The 17,484-nt window shown below is 37.3% G+C and overlaps 1 long non-coding RNA gene across 2 annotated transcripts in view; it reads right to left on the reverse strand.

Annotated features, from left to right (window-relative positions):
- The window catches only part of LOC131483574 (uncharacterized), a 67,684-nt gene that overhangs the window by 9,703 nt on the left and 40,497 nt on the right, over window positions 1-17,484 (reverse strand). The gene's annotated exons all lie outside the window — the stretch shown is intronic.

Consider the following 17,484-nt stretch of genomic DNA (forward strand, 5'->3'; position numbering starts at 1 on the left):
TAATATTCTGCCATATGGATATACCACTTCTTTTACTCCATTCGTGACTTGAGGACATTTGGGTTGTTATAGTCTTTAGGCTCTGATAATGAATGCTGCTATGAACACTTGTGCACAGGGGTTTTTTTGGGTGCATTTACTGGGGGTTCTGCACCCTAGTAATAAATAGGAAACATTTGTGTCCACACCTAAATATGGTACAGGATTGGACTTTATCCTCACTCAGAATCCTTGGCAGTGATGATTTTCCTTTGTGCTTGTTGGCCTGTGAGAGGAGTTTTTCTGGGTCTCATAGAGCACACTGGTTTCATGATGGTCTCAGAGCTAGCCTCCTGCCTCATATGGCTAGGACACCATTCTGTGCCCATGGGGTTCTAATTACTGCCTCCTAACTGCTGGAATTTTTCCAGTACATATCTATGTAAATCACTCATTATTCACCAACACTTGCTTTTACTGGACTTGAAATGTATGTTCAATGAAAAAAATGTCGAAAAAAATGTTCAATGTAGTTGAGTATGTTATGGACTGTTATTATTGTTTTAATTTGTATCGTCTAGTAAGTTGGCTATCTTTTCATACAGTTATGTGTCCTATTCTGTGTTTTTCTTGGTTTTACCTCTTGTCCATTTGTCTCTTACCCTGTTTTTAATTTCCTTAGTGATTTGGGGAATTCTTTACATAAGTGAGAAATTATTTATCTGTCAATTATATGCATTACAAGTATTTTGTTTTCCTGATCTATAGCTTTGCTTTTGTCTTTGTGTTGCCTTTTGCCATACAGAAAATTTTTCCTTTTAATGTAATCACACTTAGCAATGCTTTCCTTTAAGATTTATGCTTTTCCTATCATGTTAAAGAAATTCTTTCCTACCCTAATATCATACAAATATTTTCCTATCTATTATTCTTTTTAAAAAATGTTTATTTATGAGAGAGAGAAAGAGAGGCAGAGAGAGAGAGAGGCAGAGAGAGAATCCCAAGCAGGCTCCGCACTGTCAGTGCAGAGCCTGATAAAGGGCTCAAACTCACCAACCATGAGATTATGACCTGAGCCAAAATCAAGAGTCAGATGCTTAAGTGACTGAGCCACCCAGGTGCCCCTCCTATCTATTATTCTAAAAGAAATGTTTTCTTTTTACTTATAGTTAATTAATAAACATAGAAAAATTTTAATGGTGTCAGGTAAGGATTTAATTTTTATCTTTTTCTCCATTGTTATCATTTGGACAGTTTTTTCTTTTTATACTAATTTATAATGATAGTTCCTTTATGATATACATCTGTCTGGGTCTAATTTTGCATTCTCTATTTTCTTCCATGGGTGAAATCCTACCATTTTAATGACTGCTACTGTGCAATCACAAAATCTGGTATGGAAATATATTTATTGTTATCACTGTTACCTTAAAAAATATTTGTATGGCTTTTCTTGGTCCTTTTCCATTCTATATGAATTTAAGAATCTCCTCATTAAGTTGCATGGAAAATGCAATTGGAAATTCTATTTGAATTGCAGTGAATTTATAGATTAATATGGGAAGAATTATCATCTTGCTGTTGACTTTTCCAAAATAACATTAAATTTATCCACTTGTTTAGTTCTTCTTTTATGTTACTTAATAGTTTGTCCCTAAATGTTTTCTCCCCAAATGTTTTACATAACTTTTTAAACATTTATTTTTAATTTTAATTAATTTTTTTGCATAGCTTTTGCTAGGTTAATTCCTAGGGCTTTATCTCTTGTAATTTTTGAGTCCATTTTATTTTCTTTTTACATTTATTTATTTGTTCATTCATTTTTTTCTGGAAGTTTTGACCTGTGAATATCCTTCACCTCTTTGGCCCATCCCCTTCAAGCACCCCTCTGGCAACCACCATTTTTTTGTCTTGTATTTATGAGTCTGTTTCTGTTTTGTTTTGTTTGTTTTGTTTTTAGATTCCACATATAAGTGAAATCATATGAGTTTTTTACATATTTGTGGTATAAGTATCTTATCAGATATAGGATTTGCAAAATATTTTCTCTCATTCAGTAGATTGCCTTTTCATTTTGTTGACGGTTTCCTTTGCTGTGAAGAAGCTTTTTAGTTTGATGCAGTTCATTTATTTGTTCTTGCTTTTGTTACTTTTGCTTTTGGTGTCAGATTAAAAAATAATCAGCAAGACCTTTGTCAAGGAGTTTACTGCCTACGTTTTCTCTTAGGATTTTTAGGTATTACTTTCAAGCCTTTAATCCCTTTTCAGTTAATTTTTGTACATGGTGTAAGATAGTAGTCGAGTTTTAATCTTTTGCATGTGGCTGTCCAGTTTTCTCAACACTATTTATTGAAGAGATTGGCTTTTCCCCATTGCATATTCCTGGCTCCTCTATTGTAAATTAGTTGACCACATATGTGCGGGTTTATTTCTAGGCTCTCTATACTGCTCCACTGATCTATGTGTCTTTTTTTTTAAGTGTTTACTTTTGAGACAGAGAAAGAGAGAGAGTGTGTGCACGTGCTCACGGACAAGTGGGGGAGGGGCAGGGAGATAGGAACACAGAGGATCCAAAGTGGGCTCCGCAGACAGCAGAGAGCCTGATGTTGGACTCGAACTCATGAACTGTGAGATCATGACCTGAGCCAACGTTGGATTCTTAACCGACTGAGACACCCAGGTGCCCCTGATCTATGTGTCTTTTTTTTTCTAATGTTTTATTTACATTAGAGAGAGAGAGACAGAGAGAGAGAGAGAGAGAGAGAGAGAGAGAATGCAAGTGGGGGAGAGGCAGAGAGACAGAGACAGAATCTGAAGCAGGCTTGAGGCTCTGAGCTGTTAGCACAGAGCCCGATGTGGGGCTCAAACTCACGAACCTTGAGATCATGACCTGAGCTGAAGTCGGATGCTTAACTGACTGAGCCACCCAGGAGCCCCTAGGTACCTTTTTATGCCAATACCATACTGTTTTAATTGCTATAGCCTTGTAATATCGTTTGAAATCAGAAAGCATTATGCCTCTAGCTTTGTTACTTCTCAAGATTACTTTGTGCTATTTGGAGTGTGTGTGTGTGTGTGTGTGTGTGTGTGTGTGTGTGTGTGTGTGTTTCCATAGAAATTTTAGGATTATTTGTTGTATTATTTTGAAAAATGTCATTGGAATTTAGATAGGGATTGCACTGAATCTGCAGATTGACTTGGGTAGTATGGACATTTTAACAATATTGATTCTTCCAATCCATGAGCATATCTTTATGTTTATTTGTGTCTTCTTCAATTTCTTCAATACTATGTTGAATAAAGGTGGCAGGAGTGGGCATCCTTGTCTAGTTCCTGATTTTAGAGGAAATATTTTCAGCTTTCACCACTGAGTAGGATGTTAGCTATGAGCTTGCCATATATGGCCTTTATTATGTTGAGGTATGTTCCCTCTATACCCAATTTGTTGAGAGTTTTTATTATAAATGGATGTTGAATTTTGATAAATGCCTTTTCTGCCTCTATTGACATGATCATATGATTTTAAAATTATTTATTTTTAATGTTTTTTTAAAATTTACATCCAAATTAGCATATGGTGCAACAATGATTTCAGGAGTAGATTCCTTAGTGCCCCTTACCCATTTAGCCCATTCCCCCTCCACAACCCCTCCAGTAACTGTCAGTTTGTTCTCCATATTTATGAGTCTCTTCTGTTTTGTCCCCCTCCCTGTTTTTACATTATTTTTGTTTCCCTTCACTTATGTTCATCTGTTTTGTCTCTTAAAGTCCTCATATGAGTGAAGTCATAAGATTTTTGCTTTTCTCTGACTCACTAATTTCACTTAGCATAATACCCTCCAGTTCCATCCATGTAGTTGCAAATGGCAAGATTTCATTCTTTCTGATTGCCAAGTAATACTCCATTGTATAAATATACCACATTTTCTTTATCCATTCATCCCTGGATGGACATTTGGGCTCTTTCCATACTTTGGCTATTGTTGATAGTGCTGCTGTAAACATGGGGGTGCATGTGTCCCTTCAAAACAGCACAACTGTATCCCTTGGATAAATGCCTAGTAGTGCAATTGCTGGGTTGTAGGGTAGTTCTATTTTTAGTTTTTTGAGGAACCTCCATACTGTTTTCCAGAGTGGCTGTACCAGCTTGCATTCCCATCAGCAGTGCAGAAGACATCCTCTTTCTCTGCATCCTTGCCAACATCTGTTGTTGCCTGAATTGTTAATGTTAGCTATTCTGACAAGTGTGAGGTGGTATCTCATTGTGGTTTTGATTTGTATTTCCCTGATGATGAGTGCTGTGGAACATTTTTTTCATGTGTTGGTTGGCCATCTGGATGTCTTCTTTGGAGAAGTGTCTATTCATGTCTTTTGCCCACTTCTTCACTGGATTATTTGCTTTTTGGGTGTTAAGTTTGATAAGTTCTTGATAGATTTTGTATACTAACCTTTTATCTGATATGTCATTTGCAAATATCTTCTCCCATTCTGTCAGCTGCCTTTTAGTTTTGCTGATTGTTTCCTTTGCTGTGCAGAAGATTTTTATTTTGATGAGGTCCCCATAGCTCATTTTTGCTTTTGTTTCCCTTGCCTCCAGAGACATGTTGAGTAAGAAGTTGTTGTGGCCAAGATCAAAGAGGTTTTTGCCTGCTTTCTTCTTGAGGATTTTGATGGCTTCCTATCTTATGTTTAGGTCTTTCATCCATTTTGAGTTTATTTTTGTATATGGTGTAAGAAAGTGGTCCAGGTTCATTCTTCTGCATGTCACTGTCCAGTTTTCCCAGCACCACTTGCTGAAGACACTGTTTTTATTCCAATGGATATTCTTTCCTGCTGTGTCAAAGATAAGTTGGCCATACATTTGTGGGTCCATTTCTGGGTTCTCTATTCTGTTCCATTGATCTGAGTATCTGGATCATATGATTTTTATCCTTCACTTGGTTAATATGACATATTATGATATGATATATCATATTGGCTGATTTACAGATCTTGGACCATCCTTACATCCCTGGAGTAAATCCCACTTGATCATGGTGTATGATCTTTTAGTATATTGTTGGATTCAGTTTCTTAATATTTTGTCAATGATTTTTGCATCTATGTTCATCTCGGATATTGCACTGTAATATTTTTTTTTCCTCTGGCATTCTCATCTGGTTTTGGTATTAGGGTAATGCTGGCCTCATAAAATGATTTTGGAAGAGTTCCCTCTTTTATTTTTTGGAACAGTTTGAGAAGAATTGGTACTAATTCTTTGAATGTTTGGTAGAATTTATCATTGAAGTAGTCTGGTCCTGGACTTTTGTTTGTTGGGAGGTTTTTGATTACAGATTTAATCTCCTTTTTAGTAATTGGTATGTTCAGATTTTCTATTTTATCATGATTCCTTCTTTGTAGGTTGTATGTTTATAGGAATTTATCCACTTCTTCTATGTTGTCTATTTTGTTGGCATTTAATTGTTCATAGTAGTCTCTAGTGATCCTTTGTATTTCTATGGTATCAGTTGTATCACTGCCTCTTTCATTTCTGATTTTATTTATATGAGTCTTCTCATTTTTTCTTGTTAAGTCTAGATAAAGGCTTACCAATTTTGTTTATCTTTTCAAGAATCCAGCTCTTGTTTCATTGATCTATATCATCCTGTTAGTCTCTATTTCATTTATTTCTGCTCTAATCTTTATTTCCTTTATCTCCTTCCATCTACTAACTTTGGGCTTTTTCTTCTTTTTCTGTTCCTTTAGGTGTAAAGTTAGGTTGTTTATTTGAGGCTTTTCATGTTTCCTCAAGTAGGCATTTATCACTATGAATTTCCCTCTTAGAACTACTTTTGCTGCATCCCACAAATTGTGGTATGTTATAGATCCATTTATGTTGTTCTAAAGGTATTTTTCAATTTTCTCTTGATTTCTTCTTTGACCCAATTGGTTGTTCAGGAGAATGTTGTTTAATCACCACATATTTGTGGCTTTTCCAGCTTGCTTCAAGTAATTAATTTCTACTTTCATACTATTGTGGTCAGAAAAGATGCTTGATAGGATTTCAGTCCTCTTAAATTTATTGAGACTTGTTTTGTGGCCTAACATATGACCTATCCTGGAAAATGTTTCATCTGCATTTGAGAAGAATGTGTATTTTGCTTTGGGATGGAATGCTTTGTATATTCCTGTTAAGTCCTTCTGATCTAATGTGTCATTTAAGGACAATGTTTCCTTACTGATTTTCTTTCTGGATGATCTATTAATTGGTGTAAGAGGAATATTAAAGTTCCCTACTATTTTTTCAATTTTTAAAATACATTTATTTATTTTTGAGAGACAGAGTGAGACAGGGCACGAGCAGGGGAGGGGCAGAGAGAGAGGGAGACACAGAATCTGAAGCAGGCTACAGGCTGTGAGCTGTCAGCACAGAGTCTGACGTGGGGCTCGAACCCACGAACCATGAGATCATGACCTGAGCTGAAATCAGACGCTTAACCGACTGAGCCACCAGGCACCCCAAAGTCCTCTACTATTAATGTATTACTGTTTATTTCTCCCTTTACATTTATTAATATTTGCTTTATATATTTAGGTACTCCCATGTTGACTACATAAATATTTATAAATTTTATGTCCTCTTGTGGATTGATACTTTTATTGTTATGTAATGCCTGTCTTTGTTTTGAAGTCTATTTTGTCTAATATAAGTATAGCTATTCCAGGTTCCTTTTAGTTTCCATTGCATGGAATATCTTTTCCCATTCTGTCACTATCAGTCTGTATGTGTCCTTATCTAAAGTGAGTCTCTTGTAGGCAGCATATACAAGGGTCTTGTTTTTTTAATTCATTGTCTTTTGATTGCAGAATTTAGCCTATTTAAATTTAATTATTGATATGTATGTACTTATTGTCATTTTGTTAATTGTTTACTGGCTGTTATCATAGTTCCTCTCTGTTTCTTTTTCTCTTGCTCTCTTTCTTTGTAGTTTGATGATTTTCTTTAGTGGTATAATTATATCCCTTCCTCTTTATCTTTTGTGTATTTACTATAGGTTTTTGCTTTGTGGTTACCTTCAGGCTTACATAAAACAACTTATACCTATAACAGTTTATTTTAAGTTGACAACAACTTAAGTTTGATCTCATTCTAAAGCTCAGCATTTTTACTTCCTCCAACCACATTTTATGTTTTTTGATGTCACATTTCACATCTTTTTATTTTGTGTATCATGGGTATCCCTTAGCTAATTATTGTAAATATAGTTATTTTTACTATGCTTGTCTTTTAACCTTCATATTAGCCTTATAAGTGATTAATACACCATCTTTGCTATATATTACAATTCTAGTGAGATTTATTATTTCATATGTTTTCTTGTTACTAAATTGGTACCCTATCTTTTCAGCTTAAAGAAGTCTCCTTAATAATTCTTATAAGGTCAGATTAGTGGTAATGAACTCCTTGAGCTTTTGCTTGCCTAGAAAACTCTTCATTTCTCCTTCAATTCTGAATGATAACTTTGCCAGGTAGAGTATTCTTGGTTGGAAGTTTTTTTTTTTCTTTTATTTTTCTCCTTTTTTGTTAGCACTTTGAATATATCATGCCACTCCCTTCCCTGCAAAGTTTTTGTTGAAAAACTGCTGATAGCCTTATGGGCATCCCCTGTATGTAACAAGTTGTTTTTCTCTTGCTGCCTTTAATACTCTCTCCTTGTCCTTAACTTCTGATATTTTAATTATAGTGTGTCTTGGTGTAGGTCTCTTTGAGTTCCTTTCATTTGGAACTCCCTGGGATTCCTGGATCTAGACGTTTATTTTCTTCCCCAGTTTAATAAACTTTTTGGCCATTATGTCTTCTAAAATTTCTGCCCCTTTCTCTATCTCTTCTTCTGAAATACCTATACTATGAGTGTTAGTCCATCTGATGTTGTCCTATAGGCTATCTTATGCTATCTTCATTTTTTAAAATTATTTTCTCTTTTTACTGCTTTGATGGGGTGAGTTCCACTGCCTTGTCTTTGAGTAGACTGATCCTTTCTTATGCTTCATCTAGTCTGCTAATGAGCCTGTCTAAAGTATTTTTTCAATTTAGCTATTGTATTCTGTAGCTCTGTGACTTCTATTTGATACTTTATTATATTTTTCATCTCTTTGTTAAAGTTCTCACTGTGTTCATCCATCTTCTCAATTTGCTTAGCCTCTGTATGACCATTACTTTGAACTTCTTATCAGGTAAATTACTTATTTCCATTTCATTAAGTTTTTTTCCCCTGAGGTTTTAGCTTGTTCTTTTAATTGGAGTATATTCCAATCTGATCCTTCATGTTGCTTAATTCTCTGTGTAAGATGAATCTACCACCTCTCCCAGTCTTGAAAGAGTGGTCTCTTATAGAAGGTGAACCTGTTGCTCACCCTTGCCTCAGCTCTTGGTTGTCTCTCAAACCTTTGTGCTTCTCCAAGCAGCCTATTACGTTTTTAATAGCCCCCAGTACTAAGGATGCACCAAGAACTGTCAGCGTCTCTAAGGGAAGGATCTCAGCACCTAGATTCAGGCTATTTGTAAGCTAGGCCCTCAGGCAGCAACTTTCAAATGCATACAAATATATACAGTCCTGTGGGACTACAAGCATAAGCCTTGCTGGCCTGCTGATCTGGAGGTGTCCCCTGGGTGGTAGTTGCAAAAATTCGGTCTCCAGATGAATGTACAAGCTCTTTTGTAGTTGATACTGGCAAACTGGAACAAGGCAGAGAACCCAGATGGCATCTGCAGCCTACATTCTTTGAGAGAAGCTCTGGAGGCTACTAAATGTGTATCAAGCCTGAAACCTGGTCAAATCTCCAGGACAAGCAAAGGGGCCTCCTTCACAGAAAGACTGGGGATGGTGCCTCAGTCTCTTATCTGTGTAGTGCCCTAGGAGTGGTAGCATGCCTAGAACCATCTCTCTGATTGCCAGTCCTGTGGGATACAGGAATGCAAGCCCCTCTGGCCACTAGAGCTGGGTGATTAAGCAGTGTTCCCTGGGCAAAAATTGAGGCACCAGACATAAAAACTAGGGCACCAACTGCACGTAACACTGCCCTCCAGGAGACACTGGTGTTCTAGAGCATGGCAGAGGGAGACTGCAAGGATAGCACCCACTCTCTGAGGTCCCTGGAAAGGATTATAGTCAAACCCTACATGCATGTTTAATTACAAGCATGACCCTCAGCCTGCCGCCATGATGATTAGCCAATAGGCTTCCTTCACAGAAAGACTGAGCTCCTGGGTTTATGGCCTCTTGCTATGCCCTGGGGGTTGGTAGCTGTTTAGGAATTTTTGTTGTTGTTGTTGTTAATTAGATACCTGTGCGACCCAGAACATAAGCCCCACTGGCCACCAGAGCCAGTCAATGTAGAGGTATTCCATGCCATCAGCCTTTTAATCAGGGTGCCAGACAGGGGTATGAACTCTTTTCTGGGTGACATCGATTATAACAGTTCCACAGGGCCAAGAATGTAAGCTGTCCTGGCCTCCAGAGTCACACAGTCAAGATATGTCCTCTGGGCTTATTTCTTTATTTTATTTCAATTCATCACTCCCATCCCATGCCTTACTTCCTTTCTCCACCAAGCTTACCAGTGTTATAATCACAATCATTGCTTTACATATATCCTTAATTCCTTTGATCTTTGCCCAGCAATTTCCTGGCAAACACTGATTAAATCTATTCTGGCTATCTCTGTCCCTGCACCTGAGCTTCTAAGTGTGGTTGGAGGCCCCCAATTATGAAGGCTGTCTCACATGCTACATGACTATCAACCTTAGGAAGCCCTCATTGCACCTGGCAGTTCTACCTCATTTCCCCAATCAATTAACTCTTCTATTTACAGAGAAGACCAGTTCACATCTTCTGTCCTTTCTTAAAATTTCAGCATCTGCCCTGTTCTTCCTCTTAGCTCATGACCTTGATTCCAATTGAGAAAGCAAACACAGTAACGAGAGAACATCCTTGACCAGATTCCCACCAAATTTGCCACCCTTCTTGGTTTTGGACCCAAGACACTTTGTTTTCTCTTTTGTTACAAATGATGAACATCATGCTTATCCCATCTCACCTACTCCAGGACTTAGCTCCATACCCTCCTTTCTCCTGCATCCTTGGGTTCCTCTCCACTTTTGGGTCATTTCCATTAACACAAAAATAGGCTGGTTAGAAATAAATTTTAGTTGTGATGAAGTACACACAACACAAAATGTGCCATTTTTTTGTGGGCTCAATTGTGTTCTCCCAAATCCACAGGTCAAAGCCCTGACCCCCAAAACCTCAAATGTAACTGTATTTGAAGAAAGGCTTTACAACAGGTGATTAAGTTAAAATGGGGTCATCAGGGTGGGCCCTAATCCAGTCTGACAGGTGTCCTTATGAGAAGAGAAAATCAAGACACGGATGCCCACAGAGAGAGAAGATGTGAACGTACAGAGAGAAGGTGGCTATCTGCCAACCATGGAGGAGAGGACTCAGAGGAAACCCAACATGCTTCCACCTTGATCTTGGACTTCTAGCCTCCAGAAACATCAGAAAACAAATGACTACTGTTTAAGCCCTCCAGGTCTGTGGTAATTAGTTACGCAGCTCCAGAAAACTAATACACCATCTTACTAATTTTTAAGTGAGTGGTTCTGTGGCAGTAAGTCCATTCATATTGTTGTACAACCACAACCACCTTTCATCTCCAGAACTATATTCATTTTGAAAACTCAACCTCTGTACCCACGGAACAATAACTGTTTCAAATCCTCCCCTTTGCCCCAAAGAGATAATAGATTCTATACTTTGAACTAAAATTTAAGCTGTAAATAGCTTTGGGAACAAGGATTGAAGGATTGATGTGGCATGTTTTATTCTACGAAGTTTGCATTTTCTAACTGAATACATTTACTACTTTTGTTAAAATATGATATGTTAACCAGAGTAATCTGAGCAGGTAAACTGTAGCCTAATTTTGCTTGCTGTTTTCCTTTTTTATCTCTCTGAATTTCAAAGAAACCTAATACATGTTTTATTATTATTATTATTTTTAAATTTTTTAAATGTTTACTTATATTTGACAGAGAGAAAGAGACAGAGCATGAGTGGCGGTGGGGGGCGGGGGGCAGAGACAGAGGGAGACACAGAATCCAAAGCAGGCTCCAGGCTCTGAGCTGTCAGCACAGAGCCCGACTTGGGGCTTGAACTCACAGACCGTGAGATCATGACCTGAGCTGAAGTTGGACGCTCAACCGACTGAGCCACCCAGGCGCCCCCAATGTTTTATTATTTTTAATAAAAAGACCATATTTTCAAAACCTAGAATTTGAGTCACATTTTAAAAAAGCATTATCAGCTAACGGAATCTTGTATTACAATCTTCTGCTTACTGCATCTTCCTTAGTCAGGGAGTCCTATGATTACTGTTAAGAAGAAGTATAGGGTACCTGGGTGGCTCAGTCGGTTGAGCATCTGACTTTGCCTCAGGTCATGATCTCACAGTTTGTGGGTTAGGGCCCAGTGTCGGGCTCTGTGCTGATGATTCAGAGCCTGCTTTGGATTCTGTGTCTCCTCTTTCTCTGCCCCCCTCCCCTTTCTCTCTCTCTCTCTCAAAAATAAATAAACATTAAAAAAATTTTTTAAAAGAAGAAATAAAATTCACTCTTTCAGGAGAAGATTTGACAATTTCAAGAACCATGAAAATATTTCTATTATTTGTGCTACTTTCTTAGTAGGTTAATAGAAAATATAGGGAAAAAGCTGTATTCATAGAAATTCTCCAGTATGTTTATTATAGTGAAAAACAGAAAGTAGTCATACAACATAGAACAGATAGCTACTGAAAATAATGTGAAGACTTTGTAGCAGTATGAAATGCTTATGCTATAATCAATGAAGAATATAGGATTATTAAATTATATATAGACTATGATGTAGGAAAACATATTCAAATAAAAAGACTAGAAATTATATTAGTCTTAGTGTGGTGAAGTTATAAAAATTTTCAATATTTCTCTAGATTGTGTAACAAATGCATAACCAATAATTTAAAAATTTACTAAAAATAACTAATTCTTTTCTTTAATGTTTTAAAAATGTTTATTTATTTTTGAGAGATACAGAATGTGGGCAGAGAGGGGCAGAGAGAGGGGGAGACACAGAATCTGAAGCAGGTTCCAGGCTCTGAGCTGTCAGCACAGAGATTGACTTGCGGCTCAAACCCATGAACTGTGAGATCATGACCCCAGCCGAAGTTGGATGCTTAACCGACTGAGCCACCCAGGCACCTCAAAATAACTAATTCTTTAAGAAAGTGGGAAGCTTTAAGAAGCAAAGGTGCTGTTATAAATTATGTAACAAAACCACTGTACTTATGAATGGGGGGGTTTCATAGCATTAATTTGAGTGATTCTGTTAACATTTTAAGCAACATATGCTGCAAAGGAATAGGAACAATTTAAGAAACCTTTAGTGACCTATCCTATGTCTGATGTGTTTTGGTTCTAAGTATTTCCGAATATTCTCTAATATTGCACGTGAAAATGCAAATATATATTTAAAACTTAAAAATATAAACTTTAAGTTTATGTATAAAATATATATGTACTAACATACTTAAAATAAAAATATGTATATATATTTAAAATTAGGTTGGTGTTTCAGGATCAGAGAACAGAGTGCTTCTCCACATTATCTGCTAAAGACTTTAAGATTTTTTGAATTTTGAGTACAAGTTCTTGGCATGGATGAGAATAAAGCTAGAGGTTGCCAGCCTTCCTTTGATTGTATTATTCCTTACCTTCTTAAATAATAGTTTTAAGTACATGGAATTATTTATGATCTTGGTCACAATAGGTAACATCTGAAATTAGGTCTGTTATCGTACGAACAAAGATAAATTGCTCTAAGCTAACTGATGTGATGACCAAAATCTAGAAAGTCTAAACCAATGGAACACTCTATGAGTGAGTTTCAGACACAAAAGAAATATATTTAAATCCTGGATGCCCAAGACAGTTTTAGAAGAAGGTGCATTACCACTAAGTACCTCAAAGGATAAGATTTTGAGTTCATTCATTTATGGGAATGGGTCAAGAACTTTTAGATGGTGGTAGGAAGTGGCCAGTAGAGAGTGAGAAGAAGAAACGAGGAGTGGTGGGGGGAGGAAAACGTGGATAGAGTGATACGTTTGAGGAAACAGATCAGCACAAGTGAAGGAGTTGGTATGGGGCACCATTACATTATGAAAGACAGAATAATAAAAGGATGGGTGGCATTTTGATTTACTTAGTACTTAAAGCAAGTTGATTAATTTCTCTTTTTTTAGCTTTTAAAAAATTTTAGCTTCTTAAACATTCATGCCTATTTTTTCTACATTAGTGACAATTTATGACATAAAGCAATGTTTAGTTATGCCTGACAGAAATGACTGTATGTACTAGAATGTTCATGGCATCACTATTTGTAAAAACCCAAACTGGGAGCTACCCAAATTCCCAGTAAAATAGATATTTTATTGTATTGACAGCCCAGGGTACTCACAACCTATGATTACAATATGGATGAATCCAACAGCATGATGTTGAGTGAAATAAGCCAGACTATACAATTACATTTACATAAAGTTAAAAAAACCACAACCCCACATCTATGCTGCTGGAGGTCAGACAATTGTTTAACTTTGGGGAGTGGTAATAAAAAGAAGAGGGCACAAGGGGATCTTCTGGGACATTAGTAATATTTTTTGATATGGGTGCCAGTTACAAGGGTTTGTGTAATTTATAAAAATAGATTACACTGTACATTTATGATATATACCTTTCCTATATGTATGTTATGCTTTGTAAACATTTTTTTTTTTTAATTTTTTTTTTTTTCAACGTTTTTTATTTATTTTTGGGACAGAGAGAGACAGAGCATGAACGGGGGAGGGGCAGAGAGAGAGGGAGACACAGAATCGGAAACAGGCTCCAGGCTCCGAGCCATCAGCCCAGAGCCTGATGCGGGGCTCGAACTCACGGACCGCGAGATCGTGACCTGGCTGAAGTCGGACGCTTAACCGACTGCGCCACCCAGGCGCCCCAAACATTTTTAAATTAAAAAAAATTAATTGGAGTATTGGCCCTGAGTCAGAGATCTTCAGTCTTTATGATCTTCTTGTAAAGCCTGATCGACATTACAAGAAAAAGAGATCATAAACCAATAGCCTTCATGAACAGAGACAAAAAAACCCTGGCAAAATTCTAGCAAACCAAATTTAGCAGATTATAAAATGGATAATACATCTTGACCACTTGGGGTTTATTCCAGGAATGCAAGGTTAATTTCCCATTCAAAAGCCGACATTATTCACCATATTAGTAGACTAGAAAAGAACCATTAGATCATTTAGTACATTGAAAAAAAAAAGATTTGACAAAATTCAACACAGATTTATGATAAAAACTCCCAGAAAACCAGGAATAGAAGGGAACTTCCTCATCTTGATAGAAAACCTACAGCTAACATGATATAATATGGAATGAGTCTGGATGCACACCCGTCCAGATCAGTAACAGGACAAGAATATCCATTTTGACACTTTCATTCAACATTATACTAGCCAAAGCAATTAGGAGTGAGGGGCAGGAAAAGACATATCAATTGGAGAGAAAGAAGTAAAACTTTTTATTCACAGGTGACATGATCATTTAAGTATAAAACTCTATGGAATCAGCAAAAATACCTTCCAGAACTAATATATAAATTTAGCAAGGTCACAAGGTACAAGGTTAATATGCAAAAATCAGTCACAGTGCTGTGGGCTGGAAATAAACAATCGCAAGTTGACATTTAAAAAATATTTACAGTAGCCCCTCAAAAATATGTAAGACATGGGATAAATTTAACAGAATATGTGCAAGATTGGTGTGTTTAAAACTATAAATATTGTTGAAAGAAATGAAATAAGACCTAAATAAATGGAGACACATTGTCATGGTCGGAAAGCTCAATTTTATTAAGATGTTAATTTTCCCTGTATTAGATCTCTACAGCTGCTATAACAAATTACCACAGACTTTGTGGCTTAAAAGTTCTCTCACAATTCTGGGGGCTGAAAGTCTGAAATCTATCCCTGGGATGAAAGCAAGGTGTTAGCGGGACCACACTCCCTCCAGAGTCTGTAGGGAAATCACTGCTTGCTTCTCATAGGTTCTGGTCGCTGCTGTAATCCCTAGGTTTGTGGCTCCATCACTTTAATCTCAGTCTCCCTGCCTCTCTTCTGTCTACAGTCTTCCCTTGTCTTCCTCTTATAAGGATACATGCGATTGCTTTTAGGGCCCATCTAGATAGTGCAGGATAATCTCCCCATCTCAAGATCCTTCATCATATGTACAAAGTCCCATAAAAAGCATCATTTACAGGTTCTTTGGGTGGCCATTATTTAGCCTACTGTATTCCCCAAATCTATTGATTCAGTGCAATTCCAATCAGTGTCTTGGTAGAATTTTTTGGTAGAAATGGACAAATGGATGGTATATTTATATTCAATTGTGAAGGAGGGAGAATAGACAAAATAATTTAAAAAAAAATTTTTTAATATTTGTTTTTGAGAGAGAGTGAGCAAGCATGAGTGGGAGAAGGACACAGAGAGAGAGACACACAGAATTTGAAGCAGACTCCAGACTCTGACTGTCAGCACAGTGCCCAACCTGGGGCTCAAACCCATGAACTGTGAGATCATGACCTGAGCTCAACTGACTGAGCCACCCAGGCATCCCCAAAAAATCATTTTGAAAATAAAGAACAGAGTTGGACAAGTCACACTACCTGATTTCAAGACTTACTACAAGGCTACAGTAAACAAAACAGTGTAGTATTGGCATAAATTTAGACACACAGATCAATGGAACAGAACTGAATCCAGAAATAGACAAACATGTATAATTAATGGTTTTTCCACAAAAAGTCTGAAATAATTCAATGGAGAAGGAATAGTCTTTACAATAAACTGTGCTGGCACATTTAGTTACCCACATGGAAAAAATAAACATTAACTGATGGTATCTCCAAACAATGAATTATTACTCAGTATTAAAAAGGAAACAAAATACTGAAATTAACAACGTGGGTGAATCTCAAAAGCTAAATGAAAGAAGACAAGTACAAAAGGCTATATTCAGATGAGTCTATTTATGTGAAATTCTAGAAAAGTCAATACTACACACAGAGAAGATCAGTGGTTGCCAGAGTTGAAGGACAGGATGAGGAGACTAACTGACAAGGGTTGTAGGGAAATTTTAGGGTCACTGGTGACACCATGTCTTGGCTATGGTGGTGGTTACATCACTTCAGCCATTTACTATCACTCAACAAAACCAACACTTGAAATTAGCAAATTTTACTGTATGTAAATTGTTACTCAAGAAAACTGGTTTTTGGGGCGCCTGGGTGGCGCAGTCGGTTAAGCGGCCGACTTCAGCCAGGTCACGATCTCGCGGTCCGTGAGTTCGAGCCCCGCGTCGGGCTCTGTGCTGACTGCTCGGAGCCTGGAGCCTGTTTCCGATTCTGTGTCTCCCTCTCTCTCTCTGCCCCTCCCCCGTTCATGCTCTATCTCTCTCTGTCCCAAAAATAAATAAAAAACGTTGAAAAAAAAATTAAAAAAAAAAAAAAAAAAAAAGAGAAAACTGGTTTTTAAGGAACTGTCACAGCTTGGATGATACATTGCATGGTTATCCATAAATTCATCTCTTTTTTGGGGAAATGAATTCAGACAGTTGATTCCTACTTGTCACATGGGGATTCTTGTCTGGCATAGACTAAAGTCTTTTGTTTATTCCTATTACTCCCATTATAGTAATTTTAAAAAGATTCTATTAGTAGACTATAATTTGATAAATTCTATAGAAGCAGTTAAAGGGAAAGTGACTGGAAAGCAGTTCTCAGGACTAGGTATTTATATACCTACTTTAGCCTTAAACTACCATAATCATTAGACCAGATGATAGGGCTGCCTGTTCTTCCTTTCACATTACTTTAGGCTCAGTTTTCATGACACCTTCTATTTTTGAAGCTGTCCTTATTTATTCAGTGCTTTCCCAGAGCCTTCGGGATAAACCTCAGATTTTCAGTGATGGAAGACCAACTTCATCCATACGCCGCTTACTGTTAGAGCATTAGTTCTCACCTCTCCCACCTTTCAGCCATTTGAAAGGTTGGCCTTGCCCTAAGGAAACTTTGCTTTTTCCTGCTTCAAGACCTCACCATGTGCTCCACGTCTACCTGGAATGTCCTTTTTTCCTTCCCCCAATTTCCCTCTTTTCCCGTATAATTCATCCTACTCATCTTTCAGGATTTAGTAATGTCACCTGCTCCAGGAAGCCTGACCTTTCAGGGTTATAGTAGATGTTTCTCTTGGGTGACACTTCTGTGACACTCTTCATGCCCCCAAGATCTGAAAACACCATTTGAGCCCCAGGTACAGCCTTCCCCAAAGCCGGTTCTATACTCCCTTATGTGAAACAACAAATGTCTT

This window comes from Neofelis nebulosa, chromosome 8, assembly GCF_028018385.1.
Source record: "Neofelis nebulosa isolate mNeoNeb1 chromosome 8, mNeoNeb1.pri, whole genome shotgun sequence".
In the NCBI taxonomy this organism is placed as follows: domain Eukaryota; kingdom Metazoa; phylum Chordata; class Mammalia; order Carnivora; family Felidae; genus Neofelis; species Neofelis nebulosa.